The following is a 17279-nucleotide window of genomic DNA, read 5'->3' as shown; positions in this document are numbered from 1 at the left end:
GGTGTCATAACCCTTGATTCTGATGAATCGGGAAATTCTCCTCGGAAGGTCGCTGAGAAGACTTCCGAAGAAGATGATGATGCTGCGGTTGATGAAACTGAAACAACTTTCGGAGAAGACGACAAAACTGTTGTCGGTGATATTGGGGAAGTCGTGGTGGCATATGCTGGGCTGGTCGTTGAGGCGGATGTCGGTAAAGAGACGGATGTTGTTGCTGCCGAGATGACTTCCGGGTGGGATGTTGAGGCTTCTATTGCTAATGTGGCTTCCGGATGGAATATTTGCTGCCCGAAAGATTGTTGGGGAAAGTGTTTGAAAGAGCTCTGACCGAGGCATTGGCAATTCACGCATTAGATTTTAATGCCTAGATTCTCCTTTTTTATTGTTTCTATTCGTCGCTTAGTTGTCCTGATGCTTTGCAGACTCATTTTTTACTTTCCTTTTGTTCTTGGAGAAGTTAGGGTTTCTCCAATTAGCATCCTTCTTGCGGTTTATATCTTTGAATAAAACTCCTCATTTTGAAAGTCCCAAGTCTTCCATTAGAATGGGTTGGTGTTTCTGGTTGTGATCTAATGGTTAATGGTTTCTCAATGATTTGGGATTTATTTGGTATATGTTCTCTCTCTTTTTTTTTCTCTGAGATTCAGAAAACTCATTCGAAAAGAAAGGTATGCTTTTAAATAAAAAACGAAACCCTAATGAAGAATGCAAGCGGTGCATTCATCTCGGGAGGATACAAATATCAGGTGGAAGGAGAAGTTGCTGAAGAAAATACTAAAGGGAGAGTGCTGGAAGAGAAAGTAGTACAGTGTTTTAGGGATTGAAAGGCTTGAGCCATTGCGAGTGAACTATCACACCTCTCAGCTTGTCTGTGTTGATGAGCTTGCGATAACCTCCCAAAAGGACGTCTGCTACCAGATATGGCTCGTCTTCTTTTTCCTTGGGTAAGTCGGTCCGAACAACTATCTTCACCATCATCTTCCCGACTTGAAACGAGTTCGCTTTTACCACCATATCTCCGATTTGAAACGAGTTCGGGTGTTGTGTAACCGCTTGAATCTTGGTCTCGTCGGTTTCGATTGCAGCTTCCAAATGCTTAGCAAAGCGTTTGAATGGCCCAGCGCCCCACTCACATCTCTTGACAGCGTCCGCGCCGGTAGTCGTGCTGAGTCCCCATGACGGAATAGGAGAAGAAATGACTGGTTGTAGAGAAGATCGTTCGGCCAAACTTACTTATGTTTGGAATCTATGATTTAGCGCCAACGGGTTTTCTCCAGGTGCCCGAGTTTCATTGGTAAATCGTCGGCACGGCAGCAGGTGGGACGGTTTGTTAGAGATTCTTTCGGGCATTGACATCGGTAGAGGGGATGTTCCCAATTTCTCCTTGTCGTTGAGTACCCACAAGTGCCCCAATATCATGTCGTACCCTAGTTCTTTGACAATGTGGAATTTGCTATGCGTTATAGCGTCTCCCATCCTGATCTTGAGGTTGACGTAGTCGTACGCGTTCAAGGCTTCCCCTTCCGGGCTATCAATCACGGACAGGGAATGAGTAGCTTCTTGTTTCGAAAATCCCGCAGCTTTCAGAGTCTTGAAGGTAACAATGTTGAAGTCAGAGGCCGCGTCGACTAGCGTGTTGCCGAATTCAATACATCTTAAATAGGACGTGGTCAGCAGTCCCTAGTTGTCCTTTTCAGTTCCGCTTCCTGAGAGAGCTTGGGCTCTTGGCGTGTCTTCCGTAGTGGGAAAAGATGTTTTCCCGACCGACACGATTGAGAGCCGTGAATGTAGTTGCAGGAAATCCTACACTACACCCCTCATATGATTCCATTGTTGATCAACTCATTTTTAGGTTTACACTCTTAATTTTATTGATTAATTTTTGAATATTCTTACAAGAAATATAAAGAAGTCAAGAATGATCTCTGCTCTGAACTTTCTCTCTCCTATTTACTTGTTTCTTACTCAAAAAAGATCTCTCCCATCTTTACAACTTGAATGACTATTTATAGAGAAATACATAGTGGATGACAGCTAATTCTGTCCTTTATTTTCGGATATGGCTTGCGACATTCTCGCAACCTTACAAATGTTAATTTCGCAAGTTCTCTAATCTTCGCAGGACTATCACATCTTTCTCATGATCCTAGATGACGTCGTTCGTTATATTCTTCCTGAAATTGTTCTGCGACGCTATTGTGCCGTGCCTTTGATAATTTCACTGAGACATTATTGTTGTGATATTCTGATCCTACATCTTGCCTCTTTTCATATCTTCTCTGCGAAGTAGAGAATGATGTGAGAAATGCCGTAGCTGTTTTCCTCTTCATATTCTGCATTTATCACACGTATTCTTTCCTCCATTTATTTCTCGACACGTCTTTTGTAACCATTTTTTTTAAACGCTTATATCTTTCCGTATTAATCGTGTTTATTTTCTCGAGGAGAAATTCCCTCTATATATATTCATTCCCACTCTCTTTTTCTTTCTTTTTATTTTCTCTGCAACTTCATCGTTCTTCTGCAAATTCCATTATTACAATTTTTCTTCTTTCTTCTTCAATCTTTTAAGTTCTTCTTCATATTCATACTAGATCTTCATAGTTCGTAATTTTCTTTGAGACAATCTCCCTGCTATTATTTTTCATGGATTCATCAAGGTTAGACTTCTCTTTTCTTCTTTATGAGTTTTGCTGAGATTGATATATTTAAAATTGATCTTGTTTATTGCCTTATTTGATGTTGTTTATGTGATTCCCATACTCTTGTTATTTCAGCAAAAGCGGCTCCAACACTAAATTTACAGTTCAGAACCCTAACATTCCCAAATCACAGCATAAGGTTGTCGCACATAAAAGGAAGTCTGCGAATGAGAAGGTAGTAAGAATCACTATCTTTTTCTAATAACAATATTGTTGCCTCTGTTTCTTATCTGGATTGTAATTCGCAGGGTGATAAAGATCTTAATAAACCTCTCAAGAAATCTTGCCACCTTAAAACTGTTCCAACTTCTGTTCCCTTCCACCTACTCATTTCTTCCAAATCTCCTGCGACATCTTCGCAAGATAAACCTTTATATCCAATTCGCGAAAATGCTGCCTCTGACTTCATTTCTTCTGCTGACCTTTCTATGATTGAAATTCCCCTTATGGATCCTTCTGTGAATGAAACCTCTTCTCTTCCCATTGAGAATGTTTCTCAACCTTCTATCTCTACCAGTTCTCTACCCAAGTCTCTTCCTCTTTCGAAAGAAACCGTGAAAGGGATAGATATTGCTTTCAAAGTTTTATCTGAAATTCTGGATGATGGAAATAAATCCTCTACTGATCCTATCAATTCTAATGTTTGCGAAATTCTGAGCAAAGATTTGGGTTCTGACAGAGCTGCTTCGCAGAAAGCTTTAGAAAAAGAGTGTAATGCTCTTCGTCTTGAAAATCAGAATCTTCAGAATTTTTTGCTGGATCGTGACAATCTTCGCAAGAAGAATGATGAATTGAGAGGTATGATTTTCTTATCTATGTCTTTAATTTGTCTTTTTGATGGTTTTATCCTTCCCATGTTTAATTATCCTTGAAATCCTTCTTTCGCATGTTAAGCATTAAATCAGAAACGTATAATGGAGAGATATCAATTTGAATCTGCTGTTGAAGAAGCCCGTGTTGATAAAGAAATCTTGATGGATCAATATAACCAATTAGATAACCTCTATTCATATTCTCTTGATCAGATAAATAATCTTACCAATGAAAATACCCAATTAGTTCAAAGACAAGATCTATTAAGTAATGAAGTATCTCTTCTTTCTTATTCTTTAACTAAAGCTAATTTAGGGATGGAAACTTTATCAGATGAGAATAAAACCTTATCTCAAGAGAAGCGAACTTATTTAAACAAGATGGAGATATCTTCGCAACAACTTAGTATTCTCCAAAAAGTATGTGCTGACCAAGAGTAATCTCTTCGCTCTTTGAGAAATGAAATTAAAGAAGTAACAGAATCATCTATCACTGAAAGAGACACACTCATTCAAGGTAGAATAGCTTTAAGTATAAAGGCGAATCAACTTAAAGAACAGTATTCCAAATTAGAAGAATTTTATTCTTCTCTTGCGAAGAAAAATGCCTTTCTTATTTCTAAAGAGAAAAATCTTCAGTCTCGACTTAAAGGTTTAGTTGGAGATAAGTTTGATGACACAATGGATCGTTGGGAGAATAGTTGTTTTTCTTTGATTCAACACCTTATTTCGCAAAAGGAAGGTAGTCATAATAGTTTGATTGCCTTAATTATCTTTACTTTGTCATATCTCTCTGAACTCCTTATATTAATAAAATTTTGTATTCTATCTTTCGCAGAGTCTGAGAAGAATATTCATTCTTCTATTTCTGTTTTGGAGGCTAAATATGCCAAAATTCGCAAAGAAAATGCATTGCTTGTCTCTACTCTTACTGGTTCTCGCGATCGAGCGGAAAGAAGACTTGATTATCTTGCTTATTTTAAGGATATACAAGATAGGAACCATCAGAGAGCACTTCTTCGCCAAGTTCATCTCCGGGATGAAGTCCTTGTAAATGACATTTTACTAACCAACTCTCTTCCTCCTACATCAATTGATCCTTTAGAAGTAGATGCCGATGAAGTTCCTCGTCATGCTGATAGTGATTATGATTACGAAAGCGGTGCATAGGATAATTTCTTGGAAGATGAATAAGAGGTTCCTTCTAAAGAAGTATCTGCTGGTGCTAATCAGAATGAGAAAGAAATTTCTCCTGAAGAAGTAATTGTTGGCGATAATCAAGATACTAGTCATGGAGAAGATCAAAACCGAAATGAAGGAGAGGTTTGCGAGAATATTGGCGAAGAAATTTGTCATCTCCTGTTACTGAAATTAATATTGAATCTTGAGCTCTCTATCTAGCTTTGTCTTCTTGAATTGTCTTATTTCTATTACTTTCGCGAATTACACTTTTCTACCAACTTTGGAATCAACTTTTCTTTTAATATTTTGTTGATGAGAAAGATAATTAATTTGTTTTATCATATGGTCTTATTTTTCCTTCCTAATTAAAGGTCTTATTATGCCACTTTTTGTCATTGCGACAAAATCGCAAGACGTCCTTGCACTTTCATGCAAAAACCCATTGATCTTGCCTTAACTTTTTCTTTTGTATTATGGCCTCTTCAGGAATGTTGCGACAATATGATAGGCCTAAATATTCTTGCGAAAATAAATCCCCATGACATTGCCGTCTTGCGACGAAATCGCAGGACGTCTTCGCACTTTCATGCGAAAACCCATTGATCTCGTCTTATCTTTTTCTTTTGTGTTATTGCCTCTTCAGGATTGTTGCACAAATATGACAAGCCTTAATATCCTTGCGAATAAAAAGCCTCATGACATTTGCGTCTTAAGACACTTATCAGCTCCCTAATGGAGGGTGCCGCCCTTATCTCCCCCCTGGTTGCCCCTTCAAAGAGACGTACTTCTACCATACAAGGTTAGCTCCTCCCATCCAGTCTTAACAACAACCAGTTGTTTTCGCAGCCTCTTATCCCTTTTACCTATAGGGCTTATGGTTACGAGACTGCACCCTATGCGGGGTTTTCTTCAGGCCGAGTGCAGTATGAGCCAAGAATTTTCAAGAATGGCAAGGACGCTTCAAACGCCCCCGGCACTCTTGACTCAACCGTGTACCTCGGCGCCTTGATCAGATTCTGCACTCCTTGGGAGAGTCCTTATTACCTTAGTCGCCCAACCTAAGTCATATGCTTAAGCTGAGAATCCAAGGTGCCTCTCCAGGATGGGATTTATTGACCCCAAATCTCCATGACTCAGGTTCCGGTGGCGGTGTAGCCTTTCCCTGATCCATGCAATAGGTACCCCCTAATATGACGTACTTTAGGTCTTACATTTGCCTCTTGCGAAATTTTATTCGCGAACTAGGGTGTACGCCATAAAGGTTTGCCTCTTTCTTTTATGTCATTGTTCTATGATTATCTCTGCGAAAATTTCCCACATTATGATCTTGTTTTGATATGAGTAATCTTGCAATTATTCTTTCATATTCCATAACTTCTCGAAGCTTCTTACGGATAATATCTTTTTAAGTACAACTTGTTCCATGGTCTGTCCAGTCTATGACCAACATTTCTTCCTTCTAGATCCATTAATCTATAAGCTCCTGTTCCAACTATTTCCTTAATGATGTAAGGTCCATCCCATTTTTTCGCTAATTTTCCACCATTTTCTCGCTGATATATTGGTGTTTCTCGCATAACTAAATCTCCTGGTTGAAATTCGCGTACTTTGACACGTTTATTATATTCTCGAGCTAATCTTCGCTGATAATTCTCCATATGTTGTAAAGCTTTTTCTCTTCTTTCTTCTAATTCATCAAGTTTGTTTAAAATTAAGCCCACACTAAGATTTTTCTCCCAAGCTTCTCTTTTTGTTGTCGGAATAACAACTTCTGTTGGTAACACCACTTCAACTCCGTATGTTAAACAAAAAGGTGACATTCCAGTAGCTTCTCTTCTAGTTGTATTATAAGCCCATACTGCATTATGTACTTGTTCGCACCATGCTCTGTGGTGTCCTTTCAATTTCTTCTTTAATATATCTGCAATTTTTTTATTTGTTGCTTCTACTTGCCCATTAGCTTGTGGATACAAAGGAGTTGACTTTCCACATTTTATCTTGAATGCATTAAGTAACATTTATATATCTGCCCCTCAAACTGTTTCCCATTATCAGATACCAACTGTGCAGGAATTCCAAATCTGCAAATGATATTTTCGAATATGAATGTAATGATATCTTTGTCGCGAATATGTTGTACTGCCTTCACTTCTGTCCATTTTTTGAAATAATCTGTTGCGACTATTAAGTATCTTCTTTGTCCAGTTCCTGGTAAAAATGGCCCCACAATGTCTAAGCCCCATTTTCCAAAGGGCCACACACTGGTTGAAGATGACAATGGTGCTCCTGGTGCATGATATCTTCTTTCCATGCCGTTGACAATCTTCGCAACGTCTTGATATTTGTTTTGCATCTTCATGCATGTATGGCCAGTAATAACCTTGCATTTTGCTCTATGTGTCAAAGATCTTCGTCCACTATGATTGCCAGCATCTCCACTATGTAACATTTTCAGCACCTTTTCTCCTTCCTCTCGTGTCAAACATCTGAGTGATGGTCCACTAAAGGATTTTCGGTATAGCAACCCATCTCTTAATTCATAATTCGTTGCTCGGCTTTTTAACTTGTGTGTTTCCAATCTATTTCTTGGTGTTTCTCCTTTCGCCAAATATGTATGAAGTTCCATTCTCCACTCTGCGACATTGTTTATTTGTTCTTCTTTTTCATTATCTATTATCATCACATCCACATCTTCCTCTTCTTTATCTATTGATGGTGACAAAAGTGTTTGTATTTTTATGCATCTCGCAGTTGCGTCTGCGAGTCTATTATCCTTTCTTGAAATGTGCCTCCATTTTATTTTTGGGATTTTCGCTGATAATTCTTCAACCATCTTCCTGTATTTCTTCAAGGATGGTTCATTTGTAGTATACTCTCCTTTTATTTGGCGAATAACTAGTTGCGAATCACTAGTGATCCTTGCATTTTCTAGTTTCATTTCTATTGCGAATTTTAAGGCATGTATCACAACTTCATATTATGTTTCATTATTAGTGGATGCAAATTCTAATCTGAATGAAAAATCCATCTTTATTCCTTCTGGTGAGATTAAAACAATTCCAACTCCATTTCCTTCTCTATTTGATGATCCATCTACCAATATTTCCCATCTATTTTGTTTTGTTAATAAATCTTTTGGATCTCCATGCTCTTCTTCTACATCCATCATTTCTTCTACTGCTTCATCTTCTTCTAAAGGTAATTCTGCCAAGAAATCTGCAACAACTTGTGACTTTGGTGAAGACAAAATTTCATATTTAATATCAAAGTGGCCTACTTGTGCATTCCATCTCTCCACCCTTCCTGATCTTTTAGAATTCTTCATCACTGATTCAATTGGTACTTTTGTTAATACCTTTATCTTGTGTGCTTGAAAGTATATGCGGAGATTAAATGATGCATAAACTAATGCTAAGATTAACTTTTCAATCTTTGAGTAATTCTTCTCGGCAGTATTAAAAATTTTGCTAATGTAATAAATGGGTTTCTCCACTCCTGCGTCTACTCGAAATAATACATCACTTAATGCATGCGACGTTGTCGCAAGGTAGATCAATAATTCTTCTCCTGGTTCTGCTTTTTGTAAAATAGTTGTATTCATACGATGTTCTTTGATTCCTTGAAAAGCCTTTTCACATTCATCACTCCATTTAAATTTTGCACCCTTCTTGAGTATATCGAAAAAATATTTGCATTTGTCTGATGATCGCGAACTCCCCAGCGAAGCTAGAAGCCCATTCAACTTCTGTACATCTTTTATTGTTGCTGGTGTTGGCATGTCACGAACTGCTTGCACTTTTTCTTGATCAACCTGTATTCCTTCCTTTGATACAATGTAGCCTAAAAATTTTCCCGATGCAACTCCAATAGTATACTTCTCAGGATTCAATTTAATGTTATACTGCCGCATTTGTTCAAAAATCTCCCTCAAATCTTGTACATGGTCTTCAGATTCTTTACTCTTTACTAACATGTCATCCACGTATACTTCTAACGTCTTGTGTATCCATTTTTCGAACACCTTCTCTACCATTCTTTGGTATGTCGCTCCCGCATTTCGCAAACCAAATGGCATTTTCGTGTAACAATATAAACCTCTAGGGGCAAAGAAAGCAGTATGTTCTTGATCTTCTTCAACGAGAGGGATTTGGTTATACCCTTTGTATCCATCTAAAGATGATACCCTATCATTTCCCGCTGCGGATTCCACCATTTGAGGAATATCTGGTAATGGAAAACTATCTTTGGGGAAAGCTTTGTTTAAATCAGTGAAATCTATGCAAATCCTGATTCCTTTGTTTTTCTTTGGGACAATTACCATATTCACTATCCATTCTAGGTATTTAGCTTCTCTTATAATTCCTGCCTCAAGCATTTTCTGTAATTCTTCTTCTATTTGGGAATGGTAAGTTGTTGCAATTTTTCTTATTCTCTGTTTAAATGGTCTCATATTTTTGTTAATCTCCAACTTGTGGCATGCAATTGATGGATCTATTCCCGGTATCTCATCCATGCTTCCTGCGAAAACATCTTTATATTCTCGCAACAAGTTAACATTTCTTTATTCTTCTTCCTTATCCATTTTGGTTCCAATTCTCACTATTAGAGGTTCCTCTATAGTCCCAATGTTTATTTCTTTTGTTAGTTCTGTGGCAGTGTAACTGGGTTTAGGTTCTCCCATTGGTGTTGGTTCTTTTATCGTTTTCATAGGCTCTTCTCCTTCTTCCGAAATTTCGCTGGGTATTCCTTTGCCTTCTTTTTCCCTTATCATATATACTCTAAATTCTTCTTCCTTCTTTGCTTCCTTTGCCAATTTTCTGCGAAATTGTTTCTTTTTTGCTTGTCCTTCATAATGCTTTACTTCAATCTGATGACATAATTTCGCATTGTCAACATCTACTCTGATTTCACTTATTCCATTTGGAGTGGGGAATTTAATACATTAATGCAACGTTGATACCACAGCTTTTATCGCATGTATCCATGATCTTCCTAATAACATATTATATGGTGATTTCATATCCACTACGCACAATGTTACATGTGTTTCGATTTCTCCAAGTGGAATTCATACCACTATCTCTCCTTTAGGTTTTGTTGTGGATTTTCCGAAGCCGTGAACACAATATGTTGAACTGGACATTTCTTCATCTTTAAATCCTATTCCCCGGAATGCGTGATAAAGTATTATATCAACTGAACTTCCTGTATCAATTAAAGTTCTGTTCAACATCCATTCTTCTGTGGATTTTATTGTTGTCTCCTTCTCTTTTCGTGTAATAGGTACTGTGATGACCAACGGAGATGTGTGGTTCAAATTTTCTTTTGGTACCTCTTCCGCCATGAATGCAATTTTTTACTTTTCCCAATCTTTCAAGGGTGATGTTTTTTCTACCGCCATAACTTTCCTTCCTTCAAAATTTCGTTTATGTATTCTTCCTTTGATGTTTTCATGAAATTCATTAATCATCGTTTTTCTTATCATATTACACTCCAATCTTTTGCCATTTTCATTAATTCTATTCATCTTTCTTCTAACTGATTCACTGATTTATTTAATCACTTTCTTGACTTGAATATTCTCAATCAACAATCTTCAACTTTCAATCTTCAATGTCCCTGTTTCTAGCGCCATTATGTAATTGCAGGAAATCCTACACTACACCCCTCATATGATTTCATTGTTGATCAACTCATTTTTAGGTTTACAATCTTAATTTTATTGATTAATTTTTGAATGTTCTTACAAGAAAGATAAATAAGTCAAGAATGATCTCTGCTCTGAACTTTCTCTCTCCTATTTACTTGTTTCTTACTCAAAAAATATCTCTCCCATCTTTACAACTAGAATGACTATTTATAGGGAAATACATAGTGGATGACAGCTAATTCTGTCACTTATTTTCGGATATGGCTTGCGAAATTCTCGGAACCTTACAAATGTTAATTTCGCAAGTTCTATAATCTTCGCAGGACTATCACATCTTTCTCATGATCCTAGCTGACGTTGTCTGTTATATTCTTCCTGAAATTGTTCTGCGACGCTATTGTGCTGTGCCTTTGATAATTTCGCTGAGACATTATTGTTGCGAGATTCTGATCCTACAGTGAAGATATCTTGGCGCTGCACCTTGGAAAGGTAGAGAATTTCGCATACATATATGTTGCATCATGGATTGTACAGTCTCGTGCATGGAGTCCCAGAGGCTCCACAATTCCTCAGCGGAAGTGGATCTCGATGTACTCCCTCGTTCCCCAGCTGAAGTTCCCCTGCTTATATCTTTTCTTTGAATATATGCTTTAGTCTATTGCAATCACTGGTTGGGTGATGAACAAATCTGTGGTAGTGGCAGTATTTGGGGTTTGCCATCTCGGCCTCAGTTGGTAGGCGTCTGGGAGATGGTAGTCTGATAACATCATCTTGAATCCATGCTTCTAAGAGATCGGTCACCTCCTCAATAGGAAACGGGAAATACATATCATTTCCTTCAGCTTCGTGACGACGCATGGGAGCTTTAGCGGCGGCCTTCCGTGGCGGAGTTGCTCGTCGTGCTGGTGCTTCGCGTTTAGGATGCTAGTCTGCAGCTGGGGCCTTCCTTTTTCCTTCCTCGTTTACTACGCTCACATAAGAGCGACCGGCGTTGTACTGTTTATTGATGAGACGTCTATTCCCGCGAGTTTCGTGCACGTCTTCGGCTCTGGTTGGTCTAGCTCTTTCCAATAATGCTGGTGATGTCGTTGCTGATCGCTTGGCAGCTTCATGGAGTTCATAGAATGTATGGAAACGCAGGTTCTCTAGCAAGGCGCGGTAAATGGGAGCCATACCGTTGATGCATGAATTCACCAACTGTTGCTCGGTCAAGTTTGGGTCATGACAGTCTAGTGCTTGAACCCTGAATCTCTTGACAAAATCATTTGGATGCTCGTTATCCCGTTGGTACATCCTTCCCAGGTCCGAGAAGGTAACTTGTTCAGACACAAAGAAGTACTTCTTGTAAAATGCGGTAACCATGCCACCCCAGTTGGGGATGCTGTTTGGCGCGATGTTATTGTACCATATGTATGCTCCTCCAGTGAGCGATTTCGAAAACTCCCTCATACGAAGAACGTGATTGTATTCATGTTCTCCTAAGGACTTCAAGAATCGAGAGACAAGCTCACGTGCATTTCCGGTGCCATCGTACAGGGTGAATTGAGGAGAGGAGTATCCTCTTGGAAGATGAATTCTTTGTATTTCAGGTGGGTAAGGAGGTTGATGCTGATGCATGTCTACTTCATCATTCTTGATTCAGTCCCGGAGAAGTTGCTCCAGATCCTCTCGTGTGACAAAATTGGACGGCTGATTTCTTTCCAATGGGGTTCTGGCACGAATCTCCTCTTCCGCGGAGATGCGTTCCGTCGAGGTGCTGGCACTGGGGGTGTTGGAGGCGTTTCTCATCGGCTCTGGAGGGCGTGACTCCTGCGGAAGCCTCTCTGTCAGGGCTTTGAGAAAAACGAGTACTTCTTTTTGTGTCGAGACCATGTCCGTCTGGGCTCTAGCGAGAACCTCCTGTCGTTCCATCAAATCAACGATGGTGATATAGGGTCGTCTTCCTCTGGTTCCTACGGTTTCTCGTCCCGTTAGCGGGGTAATTGGAGTCTTAGTGGCGGTTGGAGGCGCCATGCTTGAAGAGGCGTTAGGAATGGTAGCGGAAGCTCTGGCCCTGGTGACTGGCGGCGTAACGTCTGAAGGGGCGCTTTCAGTACTGCCAGGATTAGCAAGTTGCGCAAGAACATTAGAGGCGGCAGCGGCTCTAGCCCTGGTGATCGGTGGTGTTACACTTGAAGGAGTGCTTTCGGTGCTGATGAGGTCAATAGGTGGCGTAGTGATCGTAGTCGTATGCGTCAAAAATAATTTCACTTTCCTAAAGTATATGATAAGAAAGAGTTCGTTTCCAAAGGGAGGCAATTGTAGTTATTATATATTCAATTTCCTAAAGTAACCAATTGGGGGGTTTCTGATTTTTATGTAAGTAATAAAAGTAAATCAAAAGCAAAGTAAATTGGATAAAGTAATCAATAGAAAAAGATATTGGTCAAGGAATTCATCTTCTATCTTAAACATGTGCTTGCATACATGATTAGAATTACAATTTAATCTCGTTTATTATCAAAAGCCTAGAGAATCAAGAGAGCAAGATAATCTATTAATTTCCCAAGTTCATCAACACACACATTAGAGCTGCGTATGTGAATTCTACCTAAAGAATAACCTAACACCTTGCGCTAATTAAGTTCAATTCCCAGGAGCATTAAGTTTTGGAAATAGGCTAATCAATGCAATTGTCATACATTGCGCATGACAATTCGGACAATGGTCAAACTCTACATATGATGACGAGAGTGTATCACTACAAACCGCAATCATATCATGTTCTTGTATTGGGGGTTATCGCTCGATGAAAAACCCTAAAATAGTTATGAACAAGGATGCAAGTTCAATTAATTGGCCACTTAACTAAACAAACATCTAAGTCCTATCACAATACATCAATCATGTGATTATTAAAAACAGTAGAGAGTTGAACGATAATCAAGAGAGAAAACTAATGCATTAATCAAGCACAAGTTGTAGATATAGGACTACATCCTTAACCAATAATAAAGAAATTAGCTACTCATATCTATGGAGTTCATCATAATCAATAATCAAATAAAGAAGATGAAAGCAAAGCAAACCCTAATAGCGTAAACAAAAGCGGCTCTCTCCTTAGCTTCAAGAATAATACGTCCTACTTTAAGTTGTAGAAAACTTTCTCCTTTATAGCTTCTCTTGTTCCAAAATTAGGTCCAAGTCTTCAAAGTCCATGAGATAAAAATCCACCAAGCCCATATATGAGAAAAACCCATGTAGAAATTATCCCAAAAATATGACGCCGGAAAACTGGGTCCACCGCCGGAAGTTGGCCGGAAAAGTGTTCGGAGAAGTATCTCAGGTGACCGGCAAAGTCCACCCGGTCACCGGTCAAACATAACAGCAGACAGTTAAATATAACGGTCAATCTTCATAGTCACTAACGACGTTAACTGAGTCGGGTTCTGAATCCAGCTAACTAGGCTGACTCATCTTAGTTACCAGGCCTTAACATTTGCCTGGTTTGAAATTGTTCTGCACTACAACACTACCATTGTGCTTCACCAGCTGTTCATCGCGCATCTTTATCAGCCTAACATGCAGCTACACTTCCCATTCTCAGCATCATTTGATCCTTGCCTTAACTGCAGCTACCTGGTAGCTGCAACTCCATTAACCATACCTTTCATCCCTGCAGTTGCACCAATTACTGCTTCCTCTACATCCCAGGTTAGCTGCATCATTCAATCATCAGCTCACTCCATCACAGCTTCCCTGTAACAACCAGAAGTAAACAACTCCAATTGCATCTGCACATACACCCATTGGCACCTGCAACTCTAACTTCAGAATTCCACCAGTCTAACCAGCTTCCATGCATATCACTGCCAACTTCAACCACCTCCGACTCCATTACAACTACCACCGCTTCCCTGAGTTCATCCCTGGAAGCACCAATTCGAGCCAGTGACAATCATCGATTCCACCTGCACTATATCAGCTCATTCATTCTTCAGTTCTCAATTGCTGCAACTTCCATCACAACAGTCTCAACTTCCAGCTGCACGTCACAACTGCAACTCCATCTCAATCAGGCCTTACTCCATCTGCAATATCCTGCTCATCTGCTGCAATGCAACTTGCTTGCATAGCCAACTCACCCCTGCACAATGAACTCAGCTCATACCAACTGACAGTCTCATAGCACCGGTAACCACTTAGCCTGTAACTCCATATACACCCGCTGCTCAAAGTTCAATCACCACCAGCATCACTCATGAAGCAGTAGCAGCTCATACCCTTCCATAACTTGCAAATGTAGTTGCACAAGCTTATTTCATAGATACGCCAGTTCTTGCCTGTTCTTTTTGACCTGCACCTGAACTGTTCAATATCATCATCTTCTCAGCCATGAACTGAAACATCAAACACTGCAGTGCGTCTTTCTCAGTTCAAAGATCATATTTTCTACCTGCACTTTAAGCTGAAAACTCAACAAACCCATCTCTGCAAACACCAAATCGACACCAATTTCATCTCCATTCTCTGCATCTTAAGGCTATGGCAGCATTCTATGTATATTTCAATCTACTTCTCACTGCAAACTCCAAAAACACATTTGTAGAAGCAACAACTCAAATCATACACTCAACATCATCACAGCTGCTACTGCCCCTGCCCCTGCACCTACATATTCACTTCAATCTCCTTGACTTCACTGCAAACACATAATCATCATAAATACCTCCAGTGCCATATCCTTCTCATTGCATCGACCGTTCCATTTTCCCTGTAATTTCATCCAGCACCAAACTGCCTAGCCATTTCTATTGCAACTGCATCATCATCACAGTTCAAAGCAAACAACCCATTACATCAAGCTCATCTCAACCATCACCCTGCAACATAACCTAAACATACATCTCCATCTGTTTCCATTGCTACTGTATCATCAACTGCTCCACTTTCTGCAACTTTGCCATTTCAATACCAACTTCACTGCCATGAACCACTAGATTTCAATTTCTTCTCGGCTTCTCAAACTCTGTCAACTTCAAATCCAGCTAAAACGCACTCTTAAACTGTGAATATCTCAGCCAAGACAATAGCATCAGATCCAAGTTCTTCCCCAAATTTCAATTCAGTTAAAACCCTAGTTTTCTAATTTCTTCTCCAAGCCATTCACCCATAAATCGATTCAGACTTGAATCTGAGTTGAACCTGACTCTTAATCATTACAGATCTCAAGCCTTGTTAACTTCACTATTCAACTCAAACTCTGCAAAACCCTTCTTTTACTGATTCTTCAATCTGAGAACAACACCATCTCCTCCATGTGCTCGTCTTGGATCCACAGCAGCCCTGATCTCTCCTCTTCACCATCTCTTCCCCTGAATCTCTATGATTTCCCGTTCATCTTCTCTAAATTTCTCGATTTCTCTGGGAAATTGTGTCGCCGTAACTTCTCTCTCAATTTCAGGTGATGTAGGAAAGAGGGCAAATGATAATGATAAGAGAAATTTAGGGTCTGTGTAGGAAATGAAACTGGTTAACCCCACTCAAGTGAAGTAGAGAGGGGATACCCAGAATGACTCTAGGAACCCATGAATAGGACAAGGGCCAACCAAATGGCAGCCGGTATGTTGATTTAGCTCGACTACCATGTCACTCGTCTGCGTCCTTATGCTCCCAATTGAACGCTTTCTTCTTCTTTCGAGTTCCTCCACCAACAGCAGCCGTCTTTTATTTCTCAAGTTCACTTCTTCCCTTCAATTAATTTTCATCACTAAAGTAGTCGTGATTTTCAGATAGATAATTGCATCACAAAAGCCGACATGCTTTTCAGATAGAAATTAAGAAATATAAGCAAATATGAGAAATAGTTTCGCCTCCAACAACATTTACGCCTTTTAGCCTTTTAAACAACGTTTCTTCTTCTTTTGATCCAAATGACTCCAAAGTACCTAAATACTCAAAAACAAACATAAGATATATAATTTACAAGAAAAACTAAGCAAAAAAGCATAAATACTAGATATAAAATTAGGTGTTTTAGACACCTATAAAATTCCCCCACACTTAGACTTTGCTAGTCCTCGAGCAAATCAAATAAAATAATTCTAAAATATACATACAACTCCGTCTCGCCGAGGATACGGATACTCTTAGCATGAATAACAGGCCTTTGAACCCCTAGGTGTCCCCAGTGGACGAGTTATAGTCTCGTGAAGGTTTACAAGAGGTGTACCTACAAAACCTTTTACTCCAAATTCCAACTACCTGTGAAGAATCTATGAATGACATTAAACATTTTGTACTTGGCATACTATCAATGATTATAGGAGAAGGTACCCACTTTCAAATCTAATTCATAAATAAATTAGTAATATATCTTCATCAGAAAGTTGAACACAGCCACAATACTCGGAATCTAATCACCCACAATCACATGAAAAGATTAAGAAGATGGATATAGAAAGTAGATGGTGGCGGACTGTTGACTAAGGTGAACGGTGTTTCCCATATCTTTCTGAAGTTCAGTGCCAAAACAAACCTAAAAATCTTATTGGACTGAGCTACTGGTCTGAATACAAATATCAACACGACTGGCATATACAAGGGAACCAGCGGTCGACAAACTTAATTCTAGATCAATTCACTGGCATATATAAGGGAACCAATGATCGATTTTATTTAACACAATAATTTTTTTTTCATTGACATCATGATTGGATTTTGTGGATCCAAACACATGTTTCTTGTCAGCAGATTACATGATAGTTCCCTTGGATCCTGCACTCCACGCTTGCTTAGGCGACAGAGACAGGGAGAACACACACATATTGCTTTATCCAAGTGTCATATTTATTCCTTTTGGTCAATTGGTCGGTCTCTTTTTTTTTTGGAACCCAATCACTCTACTTCATCCTAGCAGTGATAACAATTCGATGTTCGTGCCCCACCAATTCA

The sequence above is a fragment of the Papaver somniferum genome, chromosome 1, assembly GCF_003573695.1.
Source record: "Papaver somniferum cultivar HN1 chromosome 1, ASM357369v1, whole genome shotgun sequence".
NCBI classification, from domain to species: domain Eukaryota; kingdom Viridiplantae; phylum Streptophyta; class Magnoliopsida; order Ranunculales; family Papaveraceae; genus Papaver; species Papaver somniferum.
This window is presented reverse-complemented; position numbering follows the sequence as displayed.